This window comes from Sus scrofa, chromosome 4, assembly GCF_000003025.6.
Source record: "Sus scrofa isolate TJ Tabasco breed Duroc chromosome 4, Sscrofa11.1, whole genome shotgun sequence".
Lineage (NCBI taxonomy): Eukaryota > Metazoa > Chordata > Mammalia > Artiodactyla > Suidae > Sus > Sus scrofa.
This window is the reverse complement of record NC_010446.5, coordinates 77,273,074-77,290,166: the sequence shown is the minus strand read 5'-3', so window position 1 is coordinate 77,290,166 and position 17,093 is coordinate 77,273,074.

The window sequence follows — 17,093 nt, the reverse complement described above, 5'->3', positions numbered from 1 at the left end:
GCATCTCTGTAGGAATGATGACAAGCTAAGAGATTGGGTTCCCACTGCCAGGCCTGTAATCAGGGATCTGGGGCCCTGGTGGTCTGTGGGGGGAAGACATGGTTAGGAGAGCTGTCACCATCCCTGCCACCCCTGAGGAGGTGTTGGAGGAACTGGGGGGGTGGGGGGGTGCGTAGGGAAGGATTCCAAGATGCAGCAGTGACTGAGGGGACAGAAGCATACACTGCCTCCTGTTCCGGGTTATTGTTGAGCTGTGTCCCTCCCAGCTCCACATAGGCCTGATGCTCACCTGCTCTGTTTTGGGGACTAAGAGGGTGGGACCAGTTCAGCATTTGGGGTGGGGTGGGTATAAAATGCATGGAGGATTCAGAGATAGTGACCAGAGATGGAAGGCAAACAACCACAAGCCACCAGAAGTAAGAGGCAATAGGTAACAAATAGGAAAAATCCCAACAACTAGGAAAAATCCCAGCAAATAGGTTAACGACTAGGAAAAATCCCAGCCGCAACCCAGGACCTTCGGTGACACACCCACCAGGACCTCGGAATGGAGCTTGCTGCCATCTTGTTAGACAAAGGTTCAGTCATTTCGTGTGGACACTAAAGGCGAAAGTCCCTCCCGAGGGCTGAAGAGGCCAAGGACAGAGACACCAGGTATGTAAGAAGCACACGTTTTAGGGAGAAGGCCAATAATGGCAATAATTAAAAGCTGATGACCAAATTGGAGAATAAAAGCAATAAGGATAAACATATTTTCAGATATGTGAATGGGAAATAAGATTTTTAGAACTGAATTTTCTCTAAAGCAATAATACTACACCAAAATTCAGCGCCGTAACAAATGCTCATAAGTTACTGCTTCATTAAAGCATCATGTGTACCCCCGAGGAACTCAACAATGGGATTATGTTGAAAATCCCCATTTAGCCCTCATTTCATTTGGCATTAATGACTACAGCTATGAGATATATACTTTATAACGTGCAAAGATTATGATTCGTCACTCTGGACTGGTTTATTGACGTGCCAGGACGCTGGGTCCTTGAAGCCGATTGGCTCTTTGCCTTATCTCCTCCCAACCCCAGATCCCTCAAGGCCCTGGGCTTTGCCAGAAAGAGCACGATTTAAATGATGGACAGCTCACCCCCACATCCTCCTAGAGCCAGAGGCTGTGAGTATGAAAGCACAGCAAAGGGAGAAAAAAAGAATCCGAAGCCAACACCACGTTTTCAGATGGCAAGGCATGAATGCCTGAGAAAACAGACAAATGTCCCTCACACTGTGACCGTGCAGTCACTTGGAACATACCATATGGCTTTTGGAAAAGTGCTAAATCTTCATTCAGGAAGGTCTTTGAAGCCAGGACAGGAAAGGTCTTGGAGGATGACTGATCTAGGATTTTAAATGGAAGAAGATGGCGTTGCCATTTTCCTGTTTGCTGCTCATCTGCACATCAGTCTCTGAGGCCCCTGTTCTCCTGGTCTCTCCCGCTCTGCCTGCCCTGCTGAAGGCAGACATGCTGAAGGCCCCTGGTCCAAGCCCTAGTTTAAAACAGTTCTCCCCCAGGAGTTCCTGTTGTGGCTCATTGGGTTAAAAACCCAACGTGATCTCCCTGAGGATGCGGGTTTGATCCCTGACTTCACTCAGAGGGTTAAGTATCCAGTAGAGGGGTTCTGTTGGTTCTCAGCATTTTGGCTACATTATTGGGAAGGCAGAAACCTTGACTGTGGATCTTTCTGGCTGCTAGTTCACAGGAGAGGGACGGGTCAGGCGGGGCTCCAAAAACAAGGTCAGCCCTGGGGATGCAAACCCATCTTCCCTGGAACCAAGGATGCTGAGTGAGTGCCGGGGGGAGCTCCTGATAGGGAAGACAAACCTTAGAACAGTTCTGACCTCTAGCAGCCTGTTTTGGCAGAAAGGCAGTCCTGCCATGTCCTGGAAGGAGAAGCTGGCTCGCCTGCAGGTGGAAGCTGGCGAGTGCAGGATGGGAGGCTCAGAGCTGGGGCAGAACCAGGAGGAAATGATTGTCTTGAGGTATCTGAGCTGAGGCCACACCAGTTCCCGGGGCCAAAAAGCTTTTTACACATTAATCAAATGACCCTTACCTCACTCGCAACTAGGGCCCAGGACAGGAGAGGAGGTGGTGGAGGGGACGGACGGATGGACGGAGAGGGGCTACGACAGCTGTGGGCATCGCAGGGCGACGGGCAGCTGTCCGCCTGGGCATCCTCAGCTGGATGTTGTCTGGACACGCGGAAGCTCAGGGCCTCCCAGTGGGGCCTGCACAGCTCACTCCCCGGCCTCTTTTATTTGCTTTTGTGAATGAACTTTGCTGTACTAGGTTCAGAGCTCCTTACAGAGGCTGATGGGGAGGAACAGAAAGGACATAGGGAAGCGTTGCCTAGCAGCAAGAATCCAAACTGGCCCTGTGATGAGAATAAATTCCCAGGGAGAAAGCGGAGCATCCTTCCGAGATTAAGGAGGCAGATAACGGTGTGGACCCCGGCGGAGGCAGGCAGGCTTAAAAGCAGGGGACTGAATGAAATGGCTGATGAGAATTGAGCCCTGTGTCCTGGGACTGAATGAAAAAAGAACAGAGCCTTATCTCCTGGTTCAAGTCCTCAGATTTTCAGTCCCAGGCTCTCCACAGCAAGCATGATGCAAGTGACAGAATATTCAGGACCTTGTGTGTTTGGTGATACTTCAAAGAACCCCCAAACTGGCAGGGGCATCAAGCACTAATGGAAGGGGTTTAACACAGGCTCTATGGAGGGGCACGCGACTGTCATTGCACATGTTCCCAATAATAGCCCTGTCAGCCGTTCTTAACACCGTTTTGCAGAAACAGGGACACCGAGAAGTTAAGTCACTTGCCCCAGGTCCCAGAGCTCGTGAGGGGCAGATCCAGGACACAGGTCCAGGCTGCCAGGCTCCACGCCCACTTCGGGAAAGGATAGAAAGTGTGAGGGGGACGGGGAGAAAATTCCCTGTGCAACAGCCCTGGGGTTGTTACTATTGTGGGAACTCAGCCTCTGTCCACCGGTGCCCAGTAGAAATGCAGAGGCAGAATTTTTTTTTTTTTTTTGTCTTTTGTCTTTTGTTGTTGTTGTTGTTGTTGTTGCTATTTCTTGGGCCACTCCTGCGGCATATGGAGGTTCCCAGGCTAGGGGTTGAATCGGAGCTGTAGCCACCAGCCTACGCCAGAGCCACAGCAACTCGGGATCCGAGCCGCGTCTGCAACCTACACCACAGCTCATGGCAACGCCGGATCATTAACCCACTGAGCAAGGGCAGGGACCGAACCCGCAACCTCATAGTTCCTAGTCGGATTCGTTAACCACTGCGCCATGACGGGAACTCCCAGAGACAGAATTTTGGGCAAGGGAGGAAAACAGTGTTACTGCTTTGCCAGGTAAAGGGAATTACAGCAGGCTAATGCCCTACAGGCTGTGTCCTCCCTTGGCAGAGAACAGGAGGTGGTTTCATAGCTTAGGGAGTGGAAACCAGAGCCACAGATAAGGATCAAGGTAGAGGCAAGCTTGCATTCTTTTTCAAAGCTGGTGTCCAGTGGTCTCCTTGAGGCTATGACACCGAGCCCTCCCTAAGTCATTTTAACATCTTCCCATGTATGGGGCGGGGAGGGGGTTAGTTCAGCAGAAGAGCTAAAAGATTTTGTTCTGTGTGTCTCTGAGGGGGGACCTGTTCCCAGGCTGCCCTGTGGTCTCCTGCCGGCTCCTCCCTGGTCTCTGCATCCCCTCCCTTTCCTGATCCGCACCTGTTTGAACCTACCCTTTGGAAATCAGGGAAGGTCATGGAGGCTGAATGAGGCCTATTTCCTGAAAACAATAAATAGATGGAGTTCCCGTCATGGCTCAGTGGTTAACGAATCTGACTAGGAACCATGAGGTTGTGAGTTCCATCCCTGGCCTCGCTTATTGCATTAAGGCCCCACCTGGCTTTGACCATAGCACACTCACCCCACCCCCCTCGCTGCTGGGAGCCTGAAGCAACCCCCACAGGCAACGCCAGATCCCAGGTTCCTGTGTCTCCATCCTGGTTTTCACTCAGTCTCTTGGCTTCAGAACTTGAATTTTCTTTTCTTTTTTTTTTTTTTTTTTTTTTTTTTTCGTTGTTGTTGCTATTTCTTGGGCCGCTCCCGCAGCATATGGAGGTTCCCAGGCTAGGGGTTGAATCGGAGCTGTAGCCACCGGCCTACACCAGAGCCACAGCAACGCGGGATCCGAGCCGCGTCTGAAACCTACACCACAGCTCATGGCAACGCCGGATCGTTAACCCACTGAGCAAGGGCAGGGACCGAACCTGCAACCTCATGGTTCCTCAACCATGAGTGGTTCGTCAACCACTGCGCCACGACGGGAACTCCAGAACTTGAATTTTCTATATGTCCTCCTGGCCTTTTATTTTAAAGATCCATTTAGACTCCCTTCCCTACCTTTTGTGATCTGTCTCCCTCCACACACACACACACACACACACACCCCAACTTTAGATAATCTTCTGACCGAGGCAGCACCTACCAAAGCAGGTAGCACACACGCATCCACACCTCCAGCTCAGCCACCGCTGGCCTGGGCTCCCCACCCAAGGGAGCAGGTAGGAGGACCACCAGCTACCAGTGACATGTCATCCAGACTGCCCAGTGTCAAGCATGGGTGTGATGGCCTAGTTTTGCTTAGGCTAGAAATTGTCACTAAAATGCAATGTGTGCTTACTGATTGGCCCTAAGTATTTACCAGCACAACTCATTTGTCTCCATGAGTGGTTTGTTTATTTGTGAAACTGAAGAATGGGGAGTGGTAAGAACTTCAGTCAAGAGTCACAAGCCAGGGATGGAAGTTCCCATCCTGGCTCAGTGGTAACAAACCCAATGAGCATCCAGGAGGACTCGGGTTCGATCCCTGGCCTCGCTCACTGGGTTAAGGATCTGGTGATGCCGTGGGCTGTGGTGTAGGTCGCAGATGCAGCTCGGATCTGGTGTTGCTGTGGCTGTGGTATGGGCCGGCAATGTGGTGCAGCTCAGCTCTGATTCGACCCCTAGTCTGGGAACTTCCATGTGCCTCAGGTGTGGCCCTAAAAAGACCAAAAAAAAAAAAAAAAAAAAAAAAAGTCACAAGCCAGAAACTCAGGATTGGACCCAGAACCTGCGGTCTTTACCTCCACTTTGTCTGCCCTCGTGCTTTTCACATGAGAACCCGGAGGCGGAGACAGGACTCAGCCACACACACACGCTCTCGTCTGTTTGCCCCAGCTTTCCCCCTGCACTGCTCACAATTTCTCTCCCTCTATGTGAAGACTGACTTGACAATCCAAATGCCGTGTATCTTCACTGCACCTTTGAAAAGCCTAAGAAAGTGCTGCTTCCTGCTTTCCATTTGACCAGACATGCACAAAAAAGCAAGCAAGCAGGAGCACAGAGTGTCACTCCTATTGTCGCCCTCCCTGAAAGGAAGAGCAGCAGCTTCGCTATGGGCCAAGGTTCCAGAAAAAAAAAAAAAAAAATCTGCTATTAGAAAGGACACTTCACCACATTAGCCCGTGAACCGGTGACCAAAACAAGGCCATGATACTCACCTTGCAAAGGGACCTATTTGCATTAATGGAAATTTTTAAGAGAATCCATCTGTTTTATTCATCTAAATTCGTGTAGCCGTGGTAATTGCTGAGTGATATTGAAACAGCAGATATTGGCAGGTAACTAGAAAAATAACCACTTCAGCTTGAAAATTTAGGTCATGAGAAACTATAGGATGGACAATTACAGGCCAGTGAGTGCTTCAGATAAAGTGCAATTCTAAACTGGATTGTACAGTGGTGGAGGGCATCCAACATGTCAAGCCTCGCTCTTACCAGGAGTCCATCCCACAGACTTGTTCCCAGTTACCGGAGTAAGTAATTAGCATCAACTCTGTGTCAGGACCCATCATAAGCCCTTAGTGCAAATCCCTGGCCTCGAGCCAGCCTCATAACAACACTATCAAACAGGCGCTATTTTTTTATTTTTATTTTTTTAATTTTTAAAAAATTTTTTTATTTTTTTGTCCTTTTGCCTTTTCTAGGGCCACTTCCCGCAGCACATGGAGGTTTCCAGGCTAGGGGTCTAATCAGAGCTGTAAGCCACCGGCCTACACCACAGCCACAGCAATGCCAAATCCAAGCCTCAGCTCATGGCAACACCGGATCCTTAACCCACTAAGCAAGGTCAGGGATCGAACCCGCAACCTCATGGTTCCTAGTCGGATTCGTTAACCACTGCGCCACGACGGGAACTCCTCGAACAGGCACTATTAACATCACGCTATTGACAGAAAACTGCTGCTCTAAAAAGCGCTGTGCCCCTCGACATGCAAGGCCAACTATTACTTTTACAGGAGGCCCCCACCCCCCAGCCCTCCTCAGGCACCCCCAGCCCTCCTGCCTGAGGAAGGAAGACAGCCACTCATTTCCAACCTCTGGACCACTTAAAAAAGAGGCTGATTTCATCCTGAAATGTCCCTTCTTTTCACGGCTCAAATTCTGCCATTCAACAGCTGAACACAACCTGCTCACCAAGGCCAAGGGCTGGGGCCAGCGAGGTGGCCCAGCACAGCCCCTCGTGTCACCCCACACTGCACCTTCAAGTCTCACCCTCCAGGGACCCGCCCCCACCAAGGCCTTTCCCTGTCCCCTCAAGTAAACGCTGCGGAACATGGGTTTCTTTTACTGGATATTATTCCACTTGCAAATTGAGCACCTCTTGTTTACTGGGCGCTGCTGTGTGAGGGGCTGAGTGCAGGGCAGTGAGTCAGACTCCCTCTGCTTTGGGGAGAGGCCAGCAAAGACCACAACAAAAACATGATTATAAACTGGCCTCATGTTCCTGAAGGAAAGCAGACATTCTGGGAACGAGAGCAAAGAGGGGATCCTAATGCGTCTGAGTCAGGGAGCCTCTTGGAGGAAACCCCGAGGCACTGAGGAGTCAGTTAGGAGCCGAGGGACACAGCAGTTGTCAAGCGGGGAAGACAGAGCACCAGGGGGAAGCTCTGGGGACTGGGCTGGGAAGGGAGGCCAGTGTCCGGCCGACTCAGCTTTGGAACTGGACCCCGTGAAGCAGGGGATGGGCGTGGCCTCAGGAGAGGCTAGGATCCGGGATGCGCTGTGTAGGTAAAGGCAGGAGAGACACAGACCTGTGTACCGATGGGGGGCATGGCCACTACACTCTTATTCAGCCTTCAAGTCATCATTTAAACCTGTAAATTAATCAAAAAAAGGAGCCATCAGACTTGAAGAGGTGCTAGTGCCCTAGCGGCCTAGGAAAGCAAACCCAGAACTAGGCCTGCCATGCCTCATAGGAAATCACACCTAAGGACCAGCAGGTTGAGCTCCCACCAGTGAACAGCGTTTGTTCTCTGCTGCTGCTGCAGCCTTCTTTCCAAGTGCTATTTTTTTTTTTTTTTTTGGTCTTTTTGCCATTTCTTGGGCAGTTCCTGCAGCATATGGAGGTTCCCAGGCTAGGGGCTGAATCGGAGCTGTGGCCGCCGGCCTACACCACAGCCACAGCAACGCGGGATCTGAGCCACGTCTGCAACCTACACCACAGCTCACGGCAAGGCCGGATCCTTAACCCACTGAGCAAGGCCAGGGATCAAACCTGCAACCTCATGGTTCCTAGGCGGATTCGTTAACCACTGAGCCACAAGGGGAACTTCTCCAGGTGCGATTTTTAACAGGTGCATCCTGGTAAGACGCTCTCAAGCACGGGGGTGCGTGGCCACACCCTGAGACGGTGACTCTCTCTCTCCTGAGTGGGTGGGAAAGGTCTCACACCGCGGGAACAAGCCAGCGCTGAGAACCAATCATTCTCAGAGACAGCAGCGCTGGCTAAGAACCACCTGTGCAGTGAAGTGGGCTAGATAAGAACGGACAGGTGCCTCTCCATCCAGCGACAAGGATGGCAGCAGTAAGGTGAGTGGATTGAGAGCAGTCACTCTAGGGGTGGGGAGGGAGCCAAGAGGCTGTGAGCCGAGAAAAGGAAAAGCTGCACAGACCTCAAGTCTCATCTTTTCCTCTGCAATTCTTTTTCCCTTTAATACATCACTCCCACAACCAGAGGAAACATTTATCTTATAGTACACATCACATGTGCCTTACATTAAAGCTGTGATTCCACTCTCTCCCTACGTTACAAACTCTCCAAAGACAGGAAGTGGCATCTCTTACACAGTCCCTTATATGCACACCTGGGCACACATACCTAGACACACACTCACACCTGGACACAATAAGTTCTTAGGTCAGTCTTACACACAATAGTTTTTTTTAATAACTTAGTTGATTTGAATTGAATTAGTTTATTATACATCAAAACATTTGCTAAGATTATTTAAAATAAATATTCTATTTCACCGATGGATGGTCAGATTATAGGGCAATGGTACAGGAACTCTGTTAATCATTTGATTTATTTCCATCTCAGTGTCCTATTTTCACTTCAAAATAAAACTCCATTGGAGTAAATCTGCACAGACATTAATCATATGTTTATTAAATATCCCTTTGAAGCTTGGCTATGCATGACATGTCTTTTATAGCTCCGCACTTGGGTTAGTTTTCACTCGGGACGTCGGCTGAATTTTAATATGCTTGGCAGAGAGAGCTTCCAGATACAACAGAAGATTCATCCTGTGTGGCTTGGCTCAAAGCTGTGCTGGTCCAGGCAGAAGGGAGAAGGCACAGCCATAGCCCAAAGGAGCGCCTCTCAGGCCCCATGTTTCAAACCCCTCCTAGACCTTTCAGCACAGACCCCAACTTTTTACCAAAAAGGAGGAAGCTGCTCAGTCTATGGATACTCGGCAAACAGAGAACCGCCTGCAGGCAGATGACTAAATCGCCGGGGGAGGCCCAGGGTGGTGTCCAGGGCCCAGATGTCTCAGTGCCTGAGCAGACTCTGGTGTGACTTGAACTCAGACTCCAGGATGATCAACCCAGCAGCAAGCACCCCCTGAACTTAGAGGGGGCTGAGGGCCCTGTCAGCAGACACCCCTGAAGGCAGAGGGGCTGGAGTCCCCATCAGCAGACTGCAAAAATGGACCAGTGTCCAGCCGGCTGGTGAAGCCTCACCTCCCTGGCTGTGCAGGAAAGAGACCAGACAGAGGGCATCCATTGCTTCAGACGTTGCTAGGAGGGTCCTGTCTCGGTGCCCCTGTCTGTCTAGCCTTCCCCTGGATGCCTTTGAGGACCCTGATGAGTAGGGGACCCTACTCCCTTTCCCCACCGATTCTAGAGAGGCCATGTGGAGTCTTTGACAAACACAGCTGCCCCTGGATGCCCCATCTGCCTTCAGTTCTTTTGCCCCATCTCTATTCAGTTCTTTTGCCCATTTTTCCATTGATTGATTGGTTTTTTTGCTGTTGGGTTGTATAAGTTGCTTATATATTCTAGAGATTAAGCCCTTGTCAGTTGCATCATTTGAAACTATTTTCTCCCATTCTGTAAGTTGTCTTTTTGTTTTCTTTTGGGTTTCCTTTGCTGTGCAAAAGCTTTTCAGTTTGATGAGGTCCCATGGGTTTATTTTTGTTCCTAATTTCTATTGCTTTGGGAGACTGAGCTGAGAAAATATTCATGATGTTGATGTCAGAGAGTGTTTTGCCTATGTTTTCTTCTAGGAGTTTGATGGTGTCCTGTCGTATATTTAAGTCTTTCAGCCATTTGGAGTTTATTTTTGTGCATGGTGTGAGGGTGTGTTCTAGTTTCATTGCTTTGCATGCAGCTGTCCAGGTTTCTCAGCAATGCTTGCTGAATAGACTTTCCTTTTCCCATTTTATGTTCTTGCCTCCCTTGTCAAAGATTAATTGACCATAGGTGTCAGGGTTTATTTCCGGGTTCTCTATTCTGTTCCATTGGTCTGTCTCTCTGTTTTGGTACCAGTACCACACTGTTTTGATGACTGTGGCTTTGTAGTATTTCTTGAAGTCTGGGAGAGTTATGCCTCCTGCTTGGTTTTTGTTTCTCGGGATTGCTTTGGCGGCAATCCCCTTTTAATATGGTGCAGGCTGTAGACAGACGTCTGTTTTCCGCACATGGAAATCCAGTTGCTCCGGTAACGGTTGCTGAAAGGACGATTCTTTCTCCACTGAACTGCCTTTGCACGTTGACATATCAGGAACCAGTTGTTACAGATGTGGAGTTAGTTTTGAACTTGAAGGACAGAGATTTGTACACCCATTGATTTACATGTTTGTTCTTACACCAGCACCAGCCTGACTTGATTATGGCATCTTTAGAGCGACTCTTTAAACCGGGAGCTGGAAGTCTCCAACTCTGTGCTTTCTTTTCAAAACGGCTTGGACTGTGCGAGAGCCTCTGCATTTTCATATAAATTTTAGAATCTGGTAGTCACGAGTTTACTGGAATTCTTTTCCTAACCTCACCTATTGTGTGTGAGCCCTGCCTTTCTCACGGTCTGCAGGTTCATTGATTGCTAGGACATTGGCATTGACGGCTCAGATGTTGTCATGAGTTATGTCAAGGAGCTGACGAACTCCAAGGCCACGTGCCATGATTCAAGATGCTGCAAGCACAATATTTATCTTTTAAATGCCTGGTATTCAAAATCCAATTCGCCAAGCATGTACCAGGGATCGATTCTATGCCGGACATTCTGCATATACTTTATCTCCTCAATCTTCAGAATAACCTTGAGAAGCTAGCTTGATGGACTGTTGTTCAGAGGTTATGCCACAAATCTACCTGCAGCATGGCTGTGGCAGTGACTGGTTCAGAGCCAGTGTCTGCAGTTATCCTTGTGCTCAAGGCAGAGCCGGCTTGCGCTCTGTGACTACACTCACAGCCCCACGTCTCTTCTTGTGCCCCTGAAACTGCTGCCAGTCATGACCAGCCAGGACATTTTAAAAAACAAAACAAAACAAACCCCCACGATTTCGTAGGCCTCAGGCAAAATCTACTAAATCTGCATTTCTGAAGATGGGATCTGGGACTGTTTTTTAAAGCCCAGAAAGTCCTTCAAGAATGACTGTTCTAATCACAGTGCCATAGAGAATCACACCTGTCACTCTTTTCATCACCTGCAAGCTTGTTTTCTCATATTCTAATCCCTTTTTAGGCCAAACAGCACATTTCAGAGAGGTCTCACTGCCCCCAAACTGATTATCAGGGATGCAATTTTTAAATCAAACACCAACACCACTCATCTGGTTCCTTCCATGACTTTTTAACATTACATGTTGACGTGACAACTAAGGTGTAATTCCTGATCTAATCTAGATCCTGTACCAAAGGGGGAAATGTTGCTATAAAGGACAGTAAACCAACTAGAAAAAGCTGGAATATGAATAATAAATCAGATAAAAGTAAATGCACCCCTATGTGGGTGATAATTGTACTGAGGCTATATAAGAACGTCTCCATTAGGGAGTTCCCATCATGGTGCAGCAAAAACGAATCCGACTAGGATCCATGAGGATGCAGGTTCCATCCCTGGCCTCACTCAGGGGGTCAGGGATCTGGCATTGCCATGAGCTGTGGTGTAGGTCACAGATGTGGTTCAGATCTGGCATTGCTGTGGCTGTGGTGTAGGCCGGCAGCTGTAGCTCCAATTCAACCCCTAGCCTGGAAACTTCCATATGCTGTGGGTGTGACTCTAAAAAGGAAAAAAAAGGGGGGGGTAAAATATCAGCAAAAGGTGAATTTGTCTATACATTTTTTTTTACCATTTTTGTTTTTGCAAATTTTTGTAAATAAGAAATTATTTACAAACTAAAATTAAGGGGAAACGTTTTAAGCATACGTTGACTTTTCACAGCCTTTGCATCAGACAGGCTGACGCAGACTGGTCGCCCGGCACTTTCGAGGCCCCAAAGGATACGACTGACCCGTGGATTCCTGCACAACTTGCCAGGTACACGAACAGTGCGAGGTTACCAGCAACCCCGGGGCCTTTGCAGACTCTATTTAAAGAGTCAGATATTCCTTTTTAAAACCTATTTAAAGAGAAATGGAACTGCTTCACGCACTTTCATTCCTTTTTTTCTTTTCTACTTCTTAGCCGGGTGCTGTGCTGCCTGTGACCCGGGGCAGCTCGATGCCTCCTCCAGCGGGGTGTATTCTGAGTTCCAGCCTAATCCTTACAAGAGACCACCCCTCCAGGATCTATAGTGGGGAGGAGGCAGGGCCCTCAAAGGGAAGGCAACACACACTGGTGGCATCTGTGCGCCAATGCGCAGTTCTGCAGTAATGTAGCATAACCTACATCCATGGACGGAGGCGCATCTATAGCTGTCTGTTCAAAATTTATAGTGTACCTGATAAGAGGGACAAAGAAACTTAGATGTAGCAGGAAAACAAGTGGGATGTGTAAGGCAGAGGCCCGCTGCGTCCGGGGCTCAGCCTCCGGATACTAATCCGCTAAGCCAGTGCTGTCCCGAATAAACGCTGCTTCCTGGTAAAAAGCCTTGGTGTCCACACATTTGTTCTGTGCTGAGTCCTGCAACAGAACGAGAACACAGACAATGCCAGAGCAATCACTGCCACTGAGAGGGAGAGAGGTAAATGACCAGAGAAGAAGGTCGCACAGTGATTTCAAGGAGCAGGATTATTAATCTGGTGCAGAGCTAACAGATGGAATCCGTGTGAAAGTACATTTGCTCTCTTCTTTGAAACCAAGTCCATTGACCTTGAGCTTGAGAAACTGATGAGTCTTACCTGATTAAATGAATCTCCTTGACAACAAACAACCCAAGATCCTTCAACTCTTTTTCTTACATTCAAATCCTCCAAAATCCTTAGCGAGGGTTGATTTACAGAGAAGCATCTCAAAAAAGCCACCAGTACTTACCCAGTGACTACTCTGTAGGAGGCAGCTAGGCACTGGGAACAGAGGCCTGTTGGTGGTACCACTGCGCCAAGGGGTTGGGAGCGCAGGCTGCTGCCTGCAGAAGGCACCCGTCCCACCTGGAGGACAGGAGCATGCATGTGCACATGCACACACACACACATGCACACACACATTGCATCTGAGAGCACACTTGTGTGCTCTCCTTTCTTTCACTAAAGATCCTGGAAGGAACTTGGCAACTCAGAAAGCAGCCCTGGGCCTGTGCAGAAAATAGCAGGTGACATGGGGACACTGCCTGGTGATCTGTCTTCACTGAGCCTGAGCCAGGTTCTGAGCCACTCTTGTTGATCTCACTGACCCTTTCAACAACCTCAAAACAGGCATCATTACACTTCTGGAAACTAAGCACAAGCTGTGAGTGGTGGACCTGAGATGGCAGCTGCTGATCTGAACAGTCAGTCAGTCAGACAGTCATTTGTCCAGCAAAGATGGGTGTACTTGGGATTAGCAGAGAATTGCAATTCTAGGTCTGCAACCACGGCAGCCACAGCCTGTCCCCACAGGGCAAGAGGAGCCGCTTTTATAGATGGAAAAGGAAGTGGGAGGCATGTAGTGATAGAGCCCAAGGCTTGTCATTGGCTAAGTCCTTGCCTGGGGACAAGGGGCTGTCATTCCTGGAAAGCTTGGGAGCGCCTTCTGCTGGCCTCCTGGCTCTACTGCATGGGATTTGTGTTCATAAATTTTTTTAGTTTATGTCTCACCTCTACAGCCATGGCTTGTTGCTAATATAATTTTAAGAGTTATCCTTAAATATATCACCATGAATATTTGACTTATAAAACTTGAAAGTTGGAGTTCCCGTCGTGGCTCAGTGGTTAACGAACCCGACTAGGAACCATGAGGTTGTGGGTTCGATCCCTGGCCTTGCTCAGTGGGTTAAGGATCTGGTGTTGCTCTGAGCTGTGGTGTACGTCGCAGACACGGCTCAGATCCCGCGTTGCTGTGGCTCTGGCGTAGGCCAGCGGCTACAGCTCTGATTCAACCCCTAGCCTGGGAACCTCCATATGCCACGAGTGCGGTCCTAAAAAGCAAAGAAAAAATAAAAATAAAAAACTTGAAAGTTAAGCAATATATTTTTCCTCCTCCCAAGTAAAGCAAGGACCTCAGAACACAAACTCTGATCACAATTCTGACAAATCACATGCTCTTATGTACAATATTTTTGTTCTATTTTGTTTTCATTTTAACCCCTCAAATTAGGCCACATTTGTTGAGTTTTATTCCAACAAGCTCTATTTCTGGACGATCTTCTGTCCTGGTTTATACACTGATTTGTATACCAGTACACCCTGGCTCTATTTATGGCCAAGTACTGTTAAGGCCTCCAGCTTGCTTGCTTGCTTTCCTTCTTTCTTTTCTTTCTTTCTTTCCTTCTTTCCTTTCTTTCATTTTTTGGCTCTTTAGGGCTGTACCTGCAGCATATGAAGTTCTCAGGCTAGGAGTTGAATCTGAGCTGCAGCTACTGACCTACACCACAGCTCACAGGAATGCCGGATCCTTAACTCACCGATTGAGGCCAGGTATCCAACCTGCATCTTCATGGATACTAGTCAGCTTCATTACTGCTGAGCCACAATGGGAACTCCAAGGCCTCCAACTTCCAATTCTCTGAATATTGTTTCAGCTCTGGGAGTTTCCTGTTGGCTCAGAGGGTTAAGGACCTAGTGTTGTTGCTGCTGTGGCTGAGGTTTGATTCCTGGCCTGGGAAATTCCACATGTCGTGGGCATAGCCAAAAAAAAAAAAAAATCATTTCAGTTCTTCTAGATCTTTTGCATTCCCACAGCAAGGCCTGCTGGTGCTGCTGTTGGGACTATATGGATGCTATGGACCTAGTGGGGAGAAGTGACACTGTAAGCAGAGATCATGACCATCTCCGCATTAAGTTTATCTGCCTTCATTTGTCTCAGTGCTGTCATGGTTTTCAGTGAGCAGATCTTACACATTCTTTGTTAAATGTTTAAAGTAATTTTTGTAGTTTTTATTATTTTTTTTATGGCCACACCATGGCATATAGAAGTTCTCAAGCCAGGAACTGAACCTGAGCTGCAGGTGAGGCCCTGCCAAATCCTTTAACCCACTATGTCGGGCTGGGATTGAGCCCGTGCTTCAGCAGTGACATGAACTGCTACAGTCAGATTCTTAACCCACTGGGCCACGGCGGGAACTCCATACACTATTTTAAATTTCAATTTCCAGTTGTTGGTTGCTAGCACAGAAATTTTTTTTTTTTTTTTTTTTTTGGTCTTTTGTCTTTTTTAGGGCCATGCCTGTGGGATATGGAGTTTCCCAGGCCAGGGCCCAATCAGAGCTATAGCCATCGGTCTACACCACAGCCACAGCAACATGGGATCTGAGCCACATCTGCAACCTACTCCACAGCTCATGGCAATGCCAGATCCTTAACCCACTGAGCAAGGCCAAGGATCAAACCGGAGTCCTCATGAATACTAGTCGGGTTTGTTAACCACTGAGCCATGATGGGAACTCCAAAAAATGTTTTTATATATGGACCTTGTATTCTGTGATCACCCGGAACTCCCCACCTATTTGATTGTGGCAGCTTTGATCCTGGGCGGCCCGGTCCTCAGGGATGCTGGCCTCCCACAGGGCTGACAACTGCGCTCGGCTGGCCCAGCTCTTCCCCCGCTGCCGTCACCGGACTCGCGCCCCCTCTCCCCTGCTTCAGGGGTTCTTGCTGAGGGTTTATGACCTCTTCATCTCTCTAGGTATCTCTTCCAAGGGTTGTCATCTAAGCCTCATGCCAGCATCTCATCATCTCAAATGGGAGCTCTGGGTCAGCGTGACTGTCCTGCACCCACACCTGGACTGGGCCTCCCCACCCAGGACTGGCCACCCCTGCGGTGCTGCCTGCGGGTCAGACCCCCATGCCAGTTGCCAGCCGTGCTGCTGCAGAGGGTCACAGGGCGCCATGCAGGCAACTCCCTGCCCAAAGCCAAAGTAAGGACCTCTGCTTTGAGAGGGTCAAGGGCACGGCTGCCTCTTTTTTTTTTTTTTTTGTCTTTTTGCTATTTCTTTGGGGCCGCTCCCACGGCATATGGAGGTTCCCAGGCTAGGGGTCGAATCAGAGCTGTAGCCACTAGCCTATACCAGAGCCACAGCAACGCAGGATCCGAGCCGCGTCTGCAATCTACACCACAGCTCACGGCAACGCCGGATCGTTAACCCACTGAGCAAGGGCAGGGACCGAACCCGCAACCTCATGGTTCCGAGTCGGATTCGTTAACCACTGCGCCACGACGGGAACTCCTGCCTTCTTTTAAAGCGGTTTTGTGACAACCAACCAACTTAAAACCTCACTTCTGCAATCCTTTCTCCCAACAGCTTCTCCTGACGGCTGGGCCACCAGCGAGGAGGGTCACAGCCTCACTGCTAACACATCACATGACACACTGGCTTCACCTTGCTCTAGCAAAACGTGCTCTGAGACGTTCAGCATTCAAACAGAAACATTTTCAATGACAAAAATAAGGAAGCATTATTCTAAAATAAACTTTCTTTTTTTTTGGTCTTTTCAGGACCACACCTGTGGCACACATAAGTTCCCAGGCTAGGGGTTGAATCAGAGCTGCACCACGGGGCTGACAACTGCGCCTACACCACAGCCACTTGGGATCCAAGCCACCTCTGGGAACTACACCCCAGCTCAGGGCAACACCAGATCCTTAACCCGCCCTGACCAAGGCCAGGGATCAAACCCGCGTCTTCACTGATGCTAGTCGCATTTGTAACCTGCTGAGCCACAGTGGGAACTCCCTAGACCAAACATTTGTAAAAGAAAGTGGAATCTTAAGGATAAGATTTGTTCTGCATGATTCCAAAAGCAGATCTTGGCCCCGCTATTGAAAATTACTAGAAACTGATACTGGCTCAAAGCAAGTAAATACTCTAACTAGAGCTGTTTGCAATAAAACAGGTAGCCAGTTCCTGGCATAAAGTGAGAAGAGGCAGGATATCTATCACACTACCTAAAATAATCACATGTAATAATTACAATCTGTTCTCAATCCTTCACATATACTAATTTCAATTCTCAAAACTTTAAACATTTGAATGGACAGACGCTAAAATCCTCCCAAGTTTCCTGATATTTTCTTTTTTCCTTTGAGAGGGTAAAGAGACAAAAGCATACAGTTACTGGAAGGTAAAATCATCTTAGACCCA